The sequence below is a fragment of the Meriones unguiculatus genome, chromosome X, assembly GCF_030254825.1.
Source record: "Meriones unguiculatus strain TT.TT164.6M chromosome X, Bangor_MerUng_6.1, whole genome shotgun sequence".
Classification (NCBI taxonomy): domain Eukaryota; kingdom Metazoa; phylum Chordata; class Mammalia; order Rodentia; family Muridae; genus Meriones; species Meriones unguiculatus.
Window position 1 is genome coordinate 138,856,649 of NC_083369.1, and position 17,235 is coordinate 138,873,883.

Here is a 17,235-nt window from a genome sequence, read left to right on the forward strand (position 1 = left end):
TGTGCTTATTCTTCATGAAGCTATTACTCTTGTACTAAAAATGTACAGAAGTAAATACTTTATTTTCAATTTAAAATGGTACTTTATATTGATACAAATGGAATGAGGAGCTGTTTATAAATAGGATGCTCTTATTCTGTGAACTGTGTGTGTGCATTTAGAGAGTCAGAAACAGTACAGAGGCTGGTTTCTGCATATGGAAGTCCTCTATCTTATACCATGTTTTCAGGCATCTAGGATGTTCACTATTGAAAGGTACACTAGTCTGACTTGTTTGGAATTTAATAATATAAAACTTTTATATAACTGGTGAGATAAGATTAACTCAAAATTGGTGCTAATAATATTGATTACTTATTGGAAATAGTAATGAAATGCTCACCAAGGCCAAAAATTTATATTCTCTGTTTAGAAAACAAACTCTACTAGTTACTGAACACAGATGGTTTTAAATACTTGTATTTGTGGTTTATTTGTATTTCTGCTTGTATTAAAAGATATGTTAACTTCATACTTTTCACATTGAATAAAGATGCTATGTATTGTTGAACATGATTCATATGCTTAAAAGTCATTTTGTAATTTTGAGAGTTCAAGATAAAATAAAGCCAAAACTGCAACAGTTAATAGCAATGTTTCAGTTTTTTAAATTGAAAAATCATAAAATATATTCTGATTATGTTTCTCCTCCCCATCTCCTTCCATATCTTCCCTGCTTATCCACCCATTCAAACCCATGTCTTCTCTCTCCCTTTAGAAAATAAGCAGGCAAATACAAAGTGAACAAACCAGGATCAAAAACTACAGTAAAAAAATGCATAAGAAACACACACAAAAAGCAAATATATATATTGGAAACCATACTATACAAACAAAAGATCAGTAAGATTTTAAACTTAACCAAACAAAGCAATATTGGAAAACAAATTTACAAAAAAAAAAAAGCATTGAGTTTGTTTTATGTTGAGCATCTACTGCTGGGTATGGGACCTACCCCTTATGTGTGGTTTATAAAACCAGTGAGACTCCATTGGTGAAAACTGATTTTTTTGTTGCTAGTAGTTATCAATTGAAGACACCTAGTTTTGGTTAGAAAATTGTGTCCATTTCCCATTTTCAGCACTGGGACCTGTCTGGCTTGAACCTATGCAGGCCTTGTGCATGCTGACACAGTCTCCGTGAATTCATGTGTGTGTCAGTTCTATTGTGTCTGGAAGCCACTATTTTCTTGGGCACCCTTAACTCCTGTTCAGTCTTTTTCTGTAATGCTTCCCTAAAGGGTGGTAGAGGGATTTTTTTGAACCCTTAGCATAGTCATTTCCAGGATAGCTGGTTAATTTCATTGTACATTGGACCAGTCCATTCAAAGGCAAATATGGGCTGTTTCACTGGTGTCAGGGGAATGAAAAGGAAAGTATCTTTGGGGTTTAGGACCATATAGACCTGGTACTCTGGCAGGGAGAAGACTGAGTACAGTATATGTATTTGAACAGAAGAGTGAATGATTTCAGATAGATCCTGGACTAGGCAATAATCTGAGGTCTTTGGTTTGGACAGGCAAGAAAGACATGTTCCAGGTCTAGTCTTTTAGTTCATGAGATATTGCTGGATCTTTATCTTTGTGGCTGTAGCCAGGAGGATTAGTACAGCTGATGGGTCATTGGTATGCTACAAAGACTGAAGGATTTGCCTCAGCCTATATCTTAGGAAACTGTCATTGCAAGTCCTGGAGTAGGATCCCTGGTTCTGGATTTCTTTCCTCTGTAGAATCTGGAAGAGCAAGAAGCCTTTCTTTAGATAAAGGGTCAGTTAAGCTAAGTTGGTAGACAGCTGCAAAGGAAAGTTTAGGGTTTTTGGAGGAGTAAAGGTCATGCTGATGCCTTACTTTGAAAGAGGATCTCTGCCTAGAAGGAGGAAAGGGGAAATCTGTAACGACCATGAAGGAATGAGTCAATTTTCTGTGGCCCAAGCTAATCATTCTTTCGGACATGAGGTGATTGCCCTTAATCATGACCACATCTTCCTATATTGGCTTCTTTTTATTTGTAATCAGCCCCATTGGAGTTTTAAAAATAGAAATATCTGCCCTTGTGTCTAATAAAGACTGAATTTGGTGGTCTCCTGTTGATAGAGTGAACAAGGGATATTGGACACCTAAAAGTGACGAGCCTCAGGTCTTTCATTCTGATTCACTATTCATCTCCCTTGTGGTCAAGGAGGGTCATATCATTGCTTTCCTGGGCTTGGGTTGACTAAGGCATTTATTCTTTCTGTGTCACTTTTCTTACAGTAAGTACGTTGATCCCTTTTCCAGTAGGGCCTTTTTCATCTTCCCTTTTTTTAGGAGGATCTGTCCTCTGGACACAAGCAGTAGAGAGCTTGGGCTTAGTTGACTGGAAAGCAGCCATCATAATATGTACCTATAGCTCACTCAGCATTCAAGGCAGCTTGTCTCTGCTTTTTATCATCTGTTATTTTGGGTCACTTCAGTGAAATAAAAGGTGGTCATTCCAGCAAAAGCTTCTAGCTTTTGGAGTTTACATTGTGAATATCTTGGGCTTACTGAATAACAAAAGGCAAAATTAGTGCCCTAAGCTTTTCCAGAGCCAGTGGGTCAAGAGTGGTAAAGTACATTTAGAAAGCTTTTTGTGTTATGGACTTTGTGACATCTGGGAAAAAAAGAACATAGACTTAATCCAGATTATAATTAGTTACATTTATTAAAGCTGCTAGCAGTACAACAATCCCTGAGCCAAACTTGAGGTTGCCAGGCAAAAGAGGGAAAGGGGTACATTTTTAAAGGTGAAAAACCACAAGAAGAACTTTGTATCTGCACAAGCAAATCAAGAGCTGTTCTGCTCTGCCATAATTAGGTAGTCAAGGCAACCTCAAAATACTCCTTGAATATCTGCACAATCAGGTTACAGAAGCCAGAAAACAACCAGTTATATCATAATGAGTAGATAGTCACAGATGTACATTTTTTGAGGGGGAGGGTCACTGGAAACTTGTCTTCCAGGGACTGGAGTCAGAGACAAGTGGGTACTAAGATGGAATGCGTAGCATACAATAGAGGATTTTTGTTTGTTTTGTTTTTTTCCCTCACATTCCCCACTGGCTTTAGATTACATGAATCAAATCATTGGTTCCTTTTTGTGTAGAGCTAAAGGATGGTATCTTAATGTGATGACTTTTTATACATGTAACAGAGGCCTATGGTAACATCCAGAAGTAACAAAAGGAGGGGGTTCTAGTCCATTACATTCCCCACTGGCTCAAGGAGAATGAGTTGGGGAATTAATTTTAGGATCCCTGGTATTTATAGTGTTTGACAACAAATGAGCATTAGGATGCATATAACAAAGAAAATAAACATTTGCTTTACCAAGGTAAAATTCAGTAACCATGAAGCCAGAAAATCATATCTCATCCTCTATCCCGAGTAACTCTTTTTCTAAGTTTTTATAACTTTGATTTTAACAGGTATTTGCAATACTGAAGGTGCCTGGAGAACAGCATGGGCTTTGGTATGCCAAGAGGCATCATAGATAGCTATTTGTCCCTTTTGCCAGAGAGAAGGGAAGTGACTCCCTTTGGTAAAGGGGAGCTAGTTTTCTTTTGCTCTAGCAGTCTAGTTTTTTTGTTAATGATAAGGGGTGACAACTCTCTTCTGTAACTACTTCTCAGCTAAAATCAGGATGTCATTGTTAGGGCCCAGGAGGGCTAGAATACTAGTCGAAGGCCAAGATGGGAAAGGGTATATCTGGTTTGCTGCCCAGGTTCTTTTGGACCACCTGAGGCTAGTGAAGTACAGGTAGCTTTGAAGCAGTCTGCAATGCTGTTCCAAAGCTGGGGTTCAAGCTGATAGGATGTTTTGTCAGACGCATCTGGTTTACATCAGCTTTAAGCAAGTCCAGGGCTCTCTCATTCTGAAGGACTACCTGAGGCTGGCATGTTTGGAGCAGTTTACAGTCTTCAGTTGGTTGGAAATCTGCTGTAACAGATAAAGACTAGGAACAAAAGATAAACTTAAGAAGCTTAGGGGAAAACCTTTATCTTGGGTCTACATTTGAAATTTGTAGGCTTATTGCCCTGATAGCTGGAGTGTTGGAAAATGTCTCAAGACCAGGAGAAGAGAGAGCTCACTCTCAGGAATAGAAAGTAGGCAGGGAAAGTTAGTTAGTCACGTCATGACTGACATGACAGGAGTATTTATTTGGAATCTGTTTGGCCTATGACAGGTGGATCCAAGTTGTGACAACCTGAAGCTTAATACAATTTCTTTTAATTTTACAAAAAGAAATAAAGCTTTAAATATGTTAGCATTAGCATTGTTTGTAATCTGTGCTGAAATCCTCATGATGGAAAAAGCAGTTAACAGGCATCTGTAAACACCTGGAGTTACATCTTTGAGCCACAGCAAAAGGCTGGGAGCCTAAAATATGACTCTGGTCTAAAAGCATGAATACCCTTCATTTTTTTTCTAGAGGATTGGATGCATATAAATTGAACAGAGATATTTTCAATATAAGGAGAAGCACTTTTGAGTAAATACTTAGAAGATAATCAAAATAAATTTAAATTTTTTGATAGTTCTGATTTTTTTCTTTTTCTTTTTTTGGGGGGTTATCTTCCTTACTTTATTATTTTTACTTTATTTATTCACTTTACATACCAATCACAGTCCCTCCCACCCTCCCTTCTTTCTCCTCTTCAGAATAAAAGGACCTCCCCATACAAACCCCCACCCTGGCACATCAAATTGTATCAGAACTAAGTGCATCCTCTTCCACTGAGGCCAGACAAGATAGCTCCTCCAGCGGCGCAAAGAGCGGGCATCAGAGTCCATGTCAGAGATAGCCCCCACTCCCCTTACTAGGTAATCCATATAAATACCAAGCTGTCTATCAGCTACATATGTGTAAGAGGTCTAGGTCCAGTTCATGCTTGCTCTTTGGTTAGTGTTTCAGTCTCTGTAAGGCCCCATGGGCCTAGATTAGTTAACTCTGTTGGTCTTCTTGTAGAGTTCTTGTCCCCTCCAGGTCCCTCTATCCTTCCCCCACCTCTACCACAAGACTCCCTAAGCTCCCCCTAATGTTTGACTGTGAGTCTCAGCATCTGTTTTGATCTGCTGCTAGGTGGAGCCTCTCAGAGGACAGTTATACTAATACTGTCTGCAAGCAAAGCAGAGTATCATTAATAGTGTCAGGGATTGGCTTTTTCCCATGCGGTGGGTCTCAAGGTGAGTCAGTTATTGGTTGGCTATTCTCTCAATCTCTGCTCCATCTTTATCCCTGCACATATAAATTTTGGGTCTAAAGTTTGTGGGTGGGATAGTGTCCCCCACCATCCACTGGAAGTCCTTCCTGGCTAGGAGGTGGCCACTTCAGTATGTATCTTGTCCCCTGTTAGGAATCTCAGCTAGAGTCATTCCCATATTCTCCTAGGAGCCTATCCTGTCACAGGTCTCAGTTTGTCCCAGAGATGACAACCTCCCTCCCCCAATCGGTGTCTCTTCTGAGAGGTAAAAGGGCCTGTGAGAGAGAAAAAAACTTAAAAAATTGAGCTTGTAATTATGATAATAGTAGTAAGTGCTTTACTAGATTAATAGCTTATCAGAATTTCATTGATTAATGTGAAAAATCTGAACTTTTGAAGTCTCAGTATAGCAATAGCATAGTGAAAAGGAAAGAAATTTTAAAAAATTTTTTAAAAATTTTATATACATTAAATCATTTTGGACCTTTATAGCTTATATTTACATATCTTAAGTCACTTCCCCAAATCCTCATAACTTAAGTTTTCATAGCCTGACCTTCATAACATGCGTTAAATACACTAAACTACCTTTTTTAGAACCTCACAAGCTATTTTAACTTTTATATCCTTAGACCTTTACAATTTGCACTCTAAATAATTTTCCTAGGCCTTCCTAACTTTTATAAACTCGAAATATTTTTTTATCCAGTTATCTACAATGATACAAAGGTGGCTGAACTGTTTTGTGAGTTTAAGTTTTTAGCATAAAGTCTGTCAGCAAGGTAAACTGTATGAGTCTTTTTTTTTTTTCACAAGACATAGTAGCTCTAGAAAAAGCAAGGCCTGAATTTACATATGAAATGGACTGACTAAGCAGCTGCAGACGTGGAGGGAGAGGCTGGGTGTTTGCAGCCCTTAAAATTGTTAAAGCCACAGTTAGCCTTTAACACCATTAGAGATCTGAGAAGGATAAATGTGAGTAGGAAGTGCAATCCAAATGAGCTCTGTATCACTTTAAATGGCAGAGAGTTACCCTACCTGAACAGTTACCCTAAGGTCTTCCATAATAATCTTGATGTTTTTGTTAGGGGCAGAGTTCCTAAAGTGATGTCAGAGGTCAGGGTAGCCTCAGTCTTCAGTGGTCACAAATGGCAGCATTAATTATTTGGCTGTCATATAGGGTAGCATCAGCCTTTGGCCACCAGACCTAGAACATTTGAGAAACGTTCCTGTGGATGAGGAACTTGGGAGACTTGCCTAATTTGGTGAGGCAAAAAGGGCAGTTGATTGATTCTTCAGTGTCCTGCTTGTCCATAGTAGAGGGAGGGTCCTGGTGGTGAGTAAGTCATGGGGTAGTTCTTTTCCCAGAGGGTAGTATCATCATCATTCATGTAGAGTTGTGTGCCATTTTACTTTGGAGGAAACCTTAGGATGGCCTGTAGGAGTTTGCAATTTTATCTAGCTATTTTTAATTAAACATTTTAAATGCCATAGTCAGCAGTTCTCTGAGGAGTTTGAAGGCCATTATTTAATTTGTTAATCATACCTGGTTTTAAACAAACTTTCTTTCTATTTACTTGTTTCAGGTTTAACCTAACAATATATACAAAAGATTATATAATGGAAGTATAAATTAGTCTTTTCCTTCCAAGTTGGTTTCTGAAAATGAATTACATTTGTACTTAGAATGACTATAAACAGTTTTGAGAATGTAATAAAATTTGATCATTTCTAAGCCGACTGAGCATTAATTTTTATGTCTTAATTATCTTTAACAGTTTACAACAATTTAGTATATATTATAGAATTCTGATTTTTTTCTTATTTTTTATTTTGTTTAGCTTCTATTGATATATTTTTTGAATTAAATTTTATTTTTATATTAATTACAGTTTATTCCTTTTCTATCACAGCAGTAGCCCCCTCCCTCAATCCCACCCAACTCCACTCTCCCTCCCTCATATCCTCCCATACCCCTCTCCAAGTCCACTGTTGGGGCATGTCCTCCTCCCCTTCCATCTGACCCTACCTTGTCAGGTCTCATCAGGACTGGCTTCAGTGTCCTCCTCTGGGCCTAGCAAGGCTACTCTTCCCTCAGAGAGAGGTGATCAAAGAGCTAGCCACTGAGTTCATGTCAGAGACAGTCCCTGTTCCCCTTACTAGGGAACCCACTTGGACACTGAACTGCTACATCTGAGCAGTTCTAGGTTATATCCATGAATGGTCCTTGGTTGGAGTATCAGTCTCAAAAGACACTTGTGCTAAGATTTTTTGGTTCTGATGCTCTCCTTGTGGAGCTCCTGTACTCTCCAGGTCTTACTATCTCCCCCTTCTTTCATAAGATTCCCTGAACTCTGCCCAAAGTTTGGCTATGAGTCTCAGCATCTGCTTTGATATACTGCTGGGTAGAGTCTTTCAGAGGTCCTCTGTGGTAGGCTCCTGCCCTGTTTCCTGTTTTCTCCTTCTTCCAATGTCCATTCTATTTGTCTTTCTGAGGGAGGGTTGAACATCTTACCCAGGGTTCTCTTTCTTGATTAGCTTCTTTAGGTGTACAGATTTTAGTATGATTATGCTATATTATATGTCTAATATGCACTTATAAGTGAGTATATACTGTGTGTGTCCTTCTGCTTCTGGGATAACTCACTCAGGATGATCTTTTCTAGATCCCACCATTTGCCTGCAAATTTCATGATTTCCTTGTTTCTAATTGCTGAGTAGTATTCCTTTTTGTAAATGTACCACCATTTCTGTATCCATTCCTCAGTTTAGGGACATCTGGGTTGTTTCCAGCTTCTGGCTATTACGAATAAAGCTGTTACAAACATGGTTAAACAAATGTCCTTGTTGTGTACTTGAGCATATTTTGGATATATGCCTAGGAGTGGTATGGCTGGATCTTGAGGAAGCACTATTCCTAATTGAGAAAGCACCAGATTGATTTCCAAAGTGGTTGTACAAGTTTACATTCCCACCAGCAACAGAGGAAGATTCCTCTTTCTCTACATCCTCTCCAGTAGGCATTGTCACTTGAGTTTTTTATTTTACCCATTCTTATGGGTGTAAGGTGAAATCTCAGGGTCGTTTTGATTTGCATTTCCCTCATGACTACGGATGTTGAGCATTTCTTTAAGTGTTTCTCTTCCATTTTATATTCCTCTCCAGAGAATTCTCTGTTTAGCTCTGTACCCCATTTTTAAATTCGATTACTTGATTTGTGCTTTTTAACTTCTTTAGTTCTTTATATATTGTGGATATTAGCCCTCTGTCAAATATAAGGTTGGTGAACAACCTTTCCAAGTCTGTAGGCTGTCGTTTTGTTCTGAAAACAGTGTCCTTTGCTTAAACAGAAGCTTTTCAGTTTCATGAGGTCACATTTATTGGTTGTTGCTCTTAAAGCCTGTGCTGCTGTTATTCTGTTCATGAAGTTGTCTCCTGTGCCAATGAGTTCTAGGCTATTCTCCACTTTTTCTTCTAACAGATTTAGTGTGTCTGGTTTTATGTTGAGGTCTTTGATCCACTTAGACGTAAGTTTTGTGCAGGGTGATCAATCTGGATCTATTTGAATTTTTCTCCATGTAGACATCCAGTTAGACCAGCACCATTTGTTGAAGATGCTGTCTTTTTCCATTGTTTTGTTTTAGTTTCTTTGTCAAAAATCAAGTGTCGCGGCCGCCTCGACCAGCAAGGAAGCCTCAACCACCAGCTCTTCCTCAAGCAGTTTATTCAGGCCTTTGTAAGCTTCCTCTCCCCCCCGTACCCTGGGCACTTCCCAATTATATAGGCAACCACATCAGCCAATCACAGCCAACCATGCTCACTCATCATACCTGCAGTAGGCAGCCAATGGGCCAGTGCCACACTCGCCTTGACCAAATATGGACTTGTTTATCAGCAGTCAGTACATCCGGCAGGCGCCATCTTTTAGGCTCGGCAACTTAATAGCCTAATAGCCATGGCTTGCCACAGTTCCCCCTTCTTTATTAAAGCAAGCAAAGAACAGAACACAACGGGTAGAGGTAGAGGTTTGATCCCTGGTGTGCAAGACATGTGGGGCGATGTACTGAGGTCAGCCACAGGCCCATCACCAGTAACTGACCCAGACCTGTCCTGTACCTTTTATCCCAGGGGGAGGGGCCTAGGGTACAAACCTCCATGCAATCAAACGTGCCTCTCAGAGAGCTGCCTAACGGCTCACAGGCTAACTCTCCGTGCAGTGCTTAGCCTCGCACCCCGAGTGTGATGATAAGCTTACTTTATGGCATCGAGCCATACTTGAGGGGACTGTCCGGCTTCTACTGCTTGTGTAATCATGGCTTTGGCATGACGTTGACATTGCTGCATATGGCACATAAACCACACACACAACACTCAAGCACAACACATCATTGTTGCCAAGACCCCTAATCCTGCCCCTTCCTTCAGGTGGCTAAACGTTGCAGAAATCCAGGACGTCAGGCTCCCGGCAATAGAAGGATCTACATGAGTGGAAATTCACTGTCACAATGGCCAGTCTCAAATCTCTAAGGAGGCGTTCAAAATCCTGAGACCAATTGCTGAGTAACTGTTGAGATAAGATCTTAGACAGGTTAGCAGCTTTGGTGAAATTATGAAATTGAACTGAGGTTACACATAACCCTGGGTACTTTCATTCACAACCTAATTGAGCAAACTGCCAGAGAGTATCTATCTGTTCTTGCATCTACTCACCTGCTGTGCCCACCACATGTGACTTGTGATAGGCTCCCCACCAGGCACCTTGAGGGTGTAGGCAATCTGGAAACCCTCTCTGCATGCCCACACCTGTGAGCACTTGAACTGCAGCTGCTAAGCCAGCATTAGTCAGAGGCCCTCCGAGTTCTCTGCAGACCTTCATCCATGCCTCCAATCCTTTACCTTTGTAAGGTGTTATGGCAGCCCTACATTCCTTGGTACATTGCTCATAGACAAGTTGTTTAATCAAAGGCATAGCTGCATCTGGGTCCCCAAAAATTCTGCCTGCAGCTTCAACCATACGAGCAACAAAGTCCGAAAACGGCTCCATGGGGCCCTGTAAGATCTTAGTAAGGTTGCCACTCACTTCCCCTCTATTAGGCAGGGATTTCCACGCCTTTATCCCAATCTTATTGATTTGTTTATAAACTTGTATTGGGTATCCTGTCTGCTGATTGGCAAAACGACCCTGCCTGAGCAGCATATCTCTATCCCATGCCGGATTCCCGGCCGCTTGATTAGCTGCAGCTTGTTCAGTGGCGTACTCAATTAGAAAGGCTCTCCAATCTAAGTACTGGCCTGGGCTTAGGCAAGCTCGAGCTAGCCCACCCCAATCACTAGGAGTCAGACAGTGTCTGTTTAGGGCTTCCAGCTGTGCCACAGTAAAAGAGGCCGTGATCCCATAAGCTCTTACAGATTCAGCTAAGGACTTGATCACCTTAAAGTCTAGAGGTTCTTCATATCTATTTCCTTGTGGGTCTTGAAACACTGGGAAAGACAACCTTAATTCTGTCCTCACTGCCCTCCAGGTTCCTGGACAAAAGGAGCGCCCCGAGCTGCCATTCTTTCCTTCTGCGTAAGGAGGGGGTGCGGACGGCACTACTTGACAAGAAGGAGGCTCGCAACACTCCTCCCTCTCGGGATTTCCCTTCTCCTTCTTTTTCTCCCTCTTTCGTAACTTTGTTCTCTCCATCTGCTCTATGAGAGCCTGTAGTTCTTCCTCTGAGTCTGTAGACTCTGAGTCGTCCAATTCTGTGAGACTGGGATATAGTTTATTCTTATTCTTACTTCCCTTCTCACTGGCCACCTGTTCCGATCTCTCCTCCTGTAACATCCCTAAAGCGGCCTGTCCATTTTCTACTGCCTCACTACACCGCTGGTCTTCTAGACAGCCCCTTACCAGTTTCCAGATAGGTCTTACGCCACCTTTAAGGGTTCCCTGTTCAAAAGCAAAGTCTAAATCTTTTCCTAGTTTCTCCCACGAAGAGACCGTAAGATTCCCGGAGACTGCGAACCACGGTGCAACGGTATCGCACTCCTTTAGAAATCTTTCTAAGGTGTTTTTCTTAATCTTTAAATTCTTAGAACGAAGCAGCTCGTTAAGAGCCAAAAAAATTGAGTGCGAAGAGGAGTCGTCCATGGTTTCACTTTTGAGCCAGATTCGGCTCGGCTAATGCCTGCTTCCTGGCAACCTAAAGTTTGAGCCAGATTCAGCTCGATTAGTGCCTACTTCCTGGCAACCTAAAATAGGCTCTATGTACCGAGGACCTTCCCCAATTTCCTGGGGTTGTAAGCCCTTTGTAGACTTACCACATCGACATTCCCTGACTACTTGAGGTTCTGAGCCTTTCTGGTGGGGGAGATAGCGGAGGTTCCCCATATATGGGCCACCACTTGTCGAGACCGCCTCGACCAGCAAGGAAGACGCAACCACCAGCTCTTCCTCAAGCAGTTTATTCAGGCCTTTGTAAGCTTCTTCTCCCCCAGTACCCCGGGCCCTTCCCAATTATATAGGCAACCACATCAACCAATCACAGCCAACCACGCTCACTCATCAGACCTGCAGCAGGCAGCCAATGGGCCAGTGCCACGCTTGCCTTGACCAAACATGGACTTGTTTATCAGCAGTCAGTACATCCCGCGGGCGCCATCTTTTAGGCTCGGCAACTTAATAGCCTAATAGCCACGGCTTGCCACAATCAAGTATCCATAAGTGTGTGGGTTTATTTCTGGGTCTTCTCTTTGAGTCCATTGATCCACCATTCTGTTTTATGCCAATACCATGTAGTTTTTATTACTACTGCTCTGTAGTACAGCTTGAGATCAGGGATGGAGATACCTCCAGACAATCTCTTGTTGCACAGGATCGTTTTGACAATTCTGGATTTTTTTGTCTCTCTATATGAAGTTGATAATTTTTCTTTCAAGGTCTGTAAAGAATTTTGTTGGTATTTTGATGGGATTTTCATTGGATCTGTAAATTGCTTTTGGCAGAATGGCCATTTTCACTATGTTAATCCTACTGATCCATGAGCACGGAAGATCTTTCCATTTTCTGATATCTTCTTCAATTTCTTTCTTCAGAGACTTGAAGTTTTTTTGGAATAGGTCTTTCACTTGTTTGGTTAGAGTCACACCAAGATACTTTATGTTATTAGTGGCTATTGTAAAGGCTGTTGTGTCGCTAATTTCTTTCTCAGCCCTTTTGTCTTTCATATACAGGAGAGCTTTTTTTTTTTTTTTTTTGAGTTAATTTTGTATCCAGCCACTTTGCTGAAGGTGTTTATTAGCTGAAGGAGTTCTGTGGTTGAATTTTTGGAGTCACTCATGTATACTGTCATATCTTCTGCAAATAGTGAAACTTGAACTTTTTTCTTTCCAATTTGTATCCCCTTGATCTCCTTTAATTGTCTCTTTGCTCTAGCTAGGACTTCAAATACTATGTTGGAGAGATATGGAGAGAGTGGCAGCCTTGCCTTGTCCCTAATTTCGGTGGGATTGATTTAAGTTTCTCTCCATTTAGTTTGGTGTTAGCTATAAACTTGCTGTACATTGCCTTTACCCTGTTTAGGTGTGTGCCTTGTATCCCTGATCTCTCCAAGACTTTAAACATGAATGGGTGTTGGATTTTGTCAAATGCTTTTTCTGCATCTAAGGAGATGATCGTGTGGTTTTTCTCCATTAGTTTGTTTATATGGTGTATTATATTGATGGATTTCCATATAATGGACCACTCCTGCATGCCTGGAATGAAGCCTACTTGGTCATGGTGGATGATATCTTTGATGTGTTCTTGGCAGAATTAGGATTTCACAGTTTTTTTTCCTTGTCAAATTTTAGTCTTAGAAATTTGAATTGAATTTTAATTTAAAAATAACTAGCAGCAAAATAAAAATTTAAACCACAAATGCAGTCCATAGAGGGAGAGAGAACCTTAGAAATCCATAAATACAGCCCTTAGAGAGACTGGAAACCTGTTTGTTTTCCTGATTCTTTTATAGTGCACCATTACAGAATATTACAGGTTTTTTTTTTGTTTGTTTTGCATGACTCAGTTTATCCAAATAACAAAAGCTTAACAAGTTTAACAAAGACAAGAGGCTTGTTATGTTATGGGTCTAAGGTCATTCAGAAATTTACCAGTTTAACAGTGAATTTTAACAAAGAGACTTTATTAGATACTTGCCAGGACAATGCCTGAGACTGGAGATTCTCAAAATATAGCCACAAGCTATTGTTAACCCCCAGAATTTATGAAAACAAAAACTCCAAGGTTACAGTGTTAGAGGTTGAGTTAACATTCAGCCTGCCTACCTGCCAACAGAGCTTACCTTTAGTAACAGATGCCTTACAGATACATCCGTTATCTCAAACAAGAAAACATTTTGTATATAAGCAGAACTAGTGGTTACCTTTGTGACCCATTATCTTGCAAGACTAGCAGAGGCAGTTAAAATTTTAAAAGACTGGTGAGAATAAGCAGTATTAAGAATAGCCCAAGTATTCTGGAAAAAGGGGAAGTGGACTGACAGGATAGTTTCTACAAGCTAGAGTCTTACATGCTAGAGGCATTTTTGTTTTGTAGATCTCTTTTTATATTTATATAATTAAATTTATTTTTTTAATTCCTATTTTAGGGCCCTCCCTCATCTCTTCCTGGTCCAACCCTCCATCTTTCTTCCCCTCTATTTTCTTCCCGTAATCCTTAGAAAGGGGGCCCTCTTCCCCTACCATCTGACTCTAGCCTATCAAGTCTTATCAAGACTGCCTGCATCCTCTTCCTCTGTGGCTTGGCAAGTCCACCTCACCAGGGGGAAGTGATCAAACAGTGGGCAACACAGTCCATGTCAGAGACAGCCCCTGCTCTCCTTATTAGGGAACCCACATGGACACTGAGCTGCCTATGGGATATATCTGAGCAGGGGATCTAAGTCCTCTCCACAGCCAAACTTTGGACAGAGCATAGGGAGTCTTATGAAAGATTTTTTTTGGGGGGGGAGAATAGAATGACCTGGAGGGGACAGGAGACCAACATAGTCAACAAATCTGAGCCCAAATCTGGAGAAACTGATGCACCAACCAAGGTCCATGCATGGAGAGGACTTACAGATATCTTAAGTACAGTAATTTAAACTTTAAACATAATGTTCACCATCACAACCTTTAAGTCAATTTTTGTTAAGCTGAGTAGACCTTCACAATTTATAAACCTTATTTATCAAATATATTTTATTTATTAGACATTTATTGTTTTTTTTACTTAAAATTTTTATTTTTAGAAAAAAATCATCATATAAAAATTTACCCCGATTTAAAATATGTTAGAGAAAGAGGGCCTGGCTCAATAAGCCTGGCTGACTTTGTGACAGGCTTCATTTTCTTGCTGAGCTAGAACAGGACTAAGTTGTTTTCCGTTCCTCAGAAAAAGAAACTTCAGTTGCAGGAAAAACCACAGAAAGGAGCTCGGCCAGAACATTTAGCCTGGGGAGATAAGGTTGCTTATGTACTGGTCTGAGAAGGCCCTAAGCCCTGCTCAGAGTCATGTAGGCTCCATAGGCACCTACCAGTTTGGGCCATTTGCACCAGTTTAGAGAGTCCCAAACCGCTAATCAAGCCCTAGCTATCGATAATCATTGATGTATGTGTACTCTTCTTTTTGACCTGCGCTAATCACAACTGTTGATGACCTTACTGTTCCTGAAATTCCCCTAGTTAACCTTAAATAGGGTTTACTTGCTCATCTGGGGGTCAACATTCTGCCTGGATGGTGATCCCTGCATACCAGATCTCTGCGAAATAAATGCCTTTTGTTGTTTGCATACTACTCGAGCTTAGGGTTGTTCTTTCAGTGTATTCCAGACCCTAACAAGAGATCTGTTTTTGCCTCCTTAGTCAAAAAAAAAAAAAAAAAAAAAAAAAAAGAGTTGATTTCCAGTTACATATAAGCATATCTATATACAGATTTTTTATTTTTTTATATTTAATTACAGTTTATTCACTTTGTATCCCAGCTGTAGCTCTCCCCTTCCAATCTCACCCTCCCTCTCTCATTTTCTCCTATGCCCCTACCCAAGTCCACTGATAGGGGAGATCCTCCTCCCCTTCCATCTAAATCTAGCCTATCAGGTCTCATCAGGAGTGACTGCATTGTCTTCCTCTGTGACCTGGTAAGACTGCACCCCTCTCAGGGGGAGGTGATCAAAGAGCCAGCCACTGAATTTATATACAGACTTTTAACTATTAAAATTTTTGTAACAAGTTTTCCATATCCCGAGAGAAAGAAAGCTTACATTTCAACAAGAGCTTTCAATATCCATGCCCTTGAATGGAGAACCAAGAAAGAGGGAAGAAATGAAAAAGTTAGACATCTATAATTACATCTAACCATCCTAATTTTTATTTTTATTTTTAATATTATATTATAATATTATTTATAAAATAATATTATAATATTATTATAAAATAATATTATATTATAATATTATTATAAAAATAATATTATATTATTTTTGTTCCTAAATTTTATTTATGAATTAATACAAAACATTCCAGACCAATGTGTCTTAATTCTTGTCCTCCTCCTCCTCTTTATGCTGGTTTATCTGGAAGTAGTGCAATTCATAACTCTCTTTGCTGTTAGTGACAACACACAACCAGAAGATTGTTCTTCTTCAAATACTTTTTGGTGAGATATTTCAAATACCTTTTGGAGAAAGGTACCTCAGAGGTGACAGTGATCTTGCTTTTGCTCCGTTTGATGATCACAACCTCTCTGCTAAGATTTCCAGCTTTCCCATTCACCTTGATTCTCTCCTGGAGGAACTGCTCAAAATTAGCAGCATCCATGATTCCATCTTCTACAGGATGGGTGCAGCCAAGGGTGAACTTCAAAACTTACTTCTTTTTTTTTTGCCCCCCTTAACCACAAGTTTTTTCAAGGGCACCATGGCAGCAGAGGAGGCAGAAAGCCCAAATTTTTATAGAAATCCTTTTTTGATTAAAAAAATGTAAATAACAGGAGACATAAAAGTATCGAATAAATTCATCATTTGTTGTAAGAAATATTTCCAAAGTGGAGTTTTGACAGTGTTCCCATTGCTGAAGCAGTGGACCCACTCTTGGTTTTTAGCTTTATCCTGTAGACCCTAGTTTTTGTTTGCTTGTTTTTTTTTTTTTTTTGTTTTGTTTCAAACACAAAACGGGAGTCATCATGTCATTAGGGCCTGATAGCATACAATAGCTGGGAGGAATGATTAGATGCTTAGGGAAATGTCCACTCACCATGATTATCTTTTGCCCTCTTGGAAGGCATATTAACTTTTAACACACTCAGCTCTGATTATTTTAGGCAGGACCATCTGGGGTTATCGCTGAGAGATTTTAGACAGTGATTTTATTTTATTGTATGTGCATTTTGTGTATGTGTGTAGATGGAGGCAGACAACCTGAAAAGCTTGATAAGTACTTTTTTTCTTATAAAGTCATTAAGCTGCAGAATAATACAAGTATCTGTAACCTAGAGACCATTAAACAGAGGATTGTAAAAACCAGACATCTCCAAGAACTCAGACAATGTTGTCATCATTTTTTTTTCTTTTCGAAGTTTTTTTTTTTAAGATTTATTTATTATGTATACAATGTTCTGTCTGCAGGTGCACCTTCACACCAGAAGAGGGCACCAGATCTCCCTATAGATGGTTGTGAGCCACCATGTGGTTGCTGGGAATTGAACTCAGGACCTTTGAAAGAACAGCCAGTGCTCTTAAGCCCTGAGCCATCTCTCAAGCCCATCTTTACAGATTTTTAACTGTATCCAATAAGCTAACAGATTAAGGTACAGAAAGCATATACAATAGTCTTTAAAATCTCCAGATAAGTTTATATTTTAGCAAAAGTTTTAGAAAGCTAAATAAAACCTAGAAAGGGAGTGTGAGACAAGCAAAACTATTTCCTATTGGGAATACTCTACATTTTTTAGCTGTT

The 17,235-nt window shown here is 40.0% G+C and overlaps 1 pseudogene; it reads right to left on the reverse strand.

Annotated features, from left to right (window-relative positions):
* Positions 1–15,815: 15,815 nt before the first annotated feature.
* Positions 15,816–16,199, reverse strand: LOC132650097 (large ribosomal subunit protein eL22-like; annotated as a pseudogene).
* Positions 16,200–17,235: the final 1,036 nt, after the last annotated feature.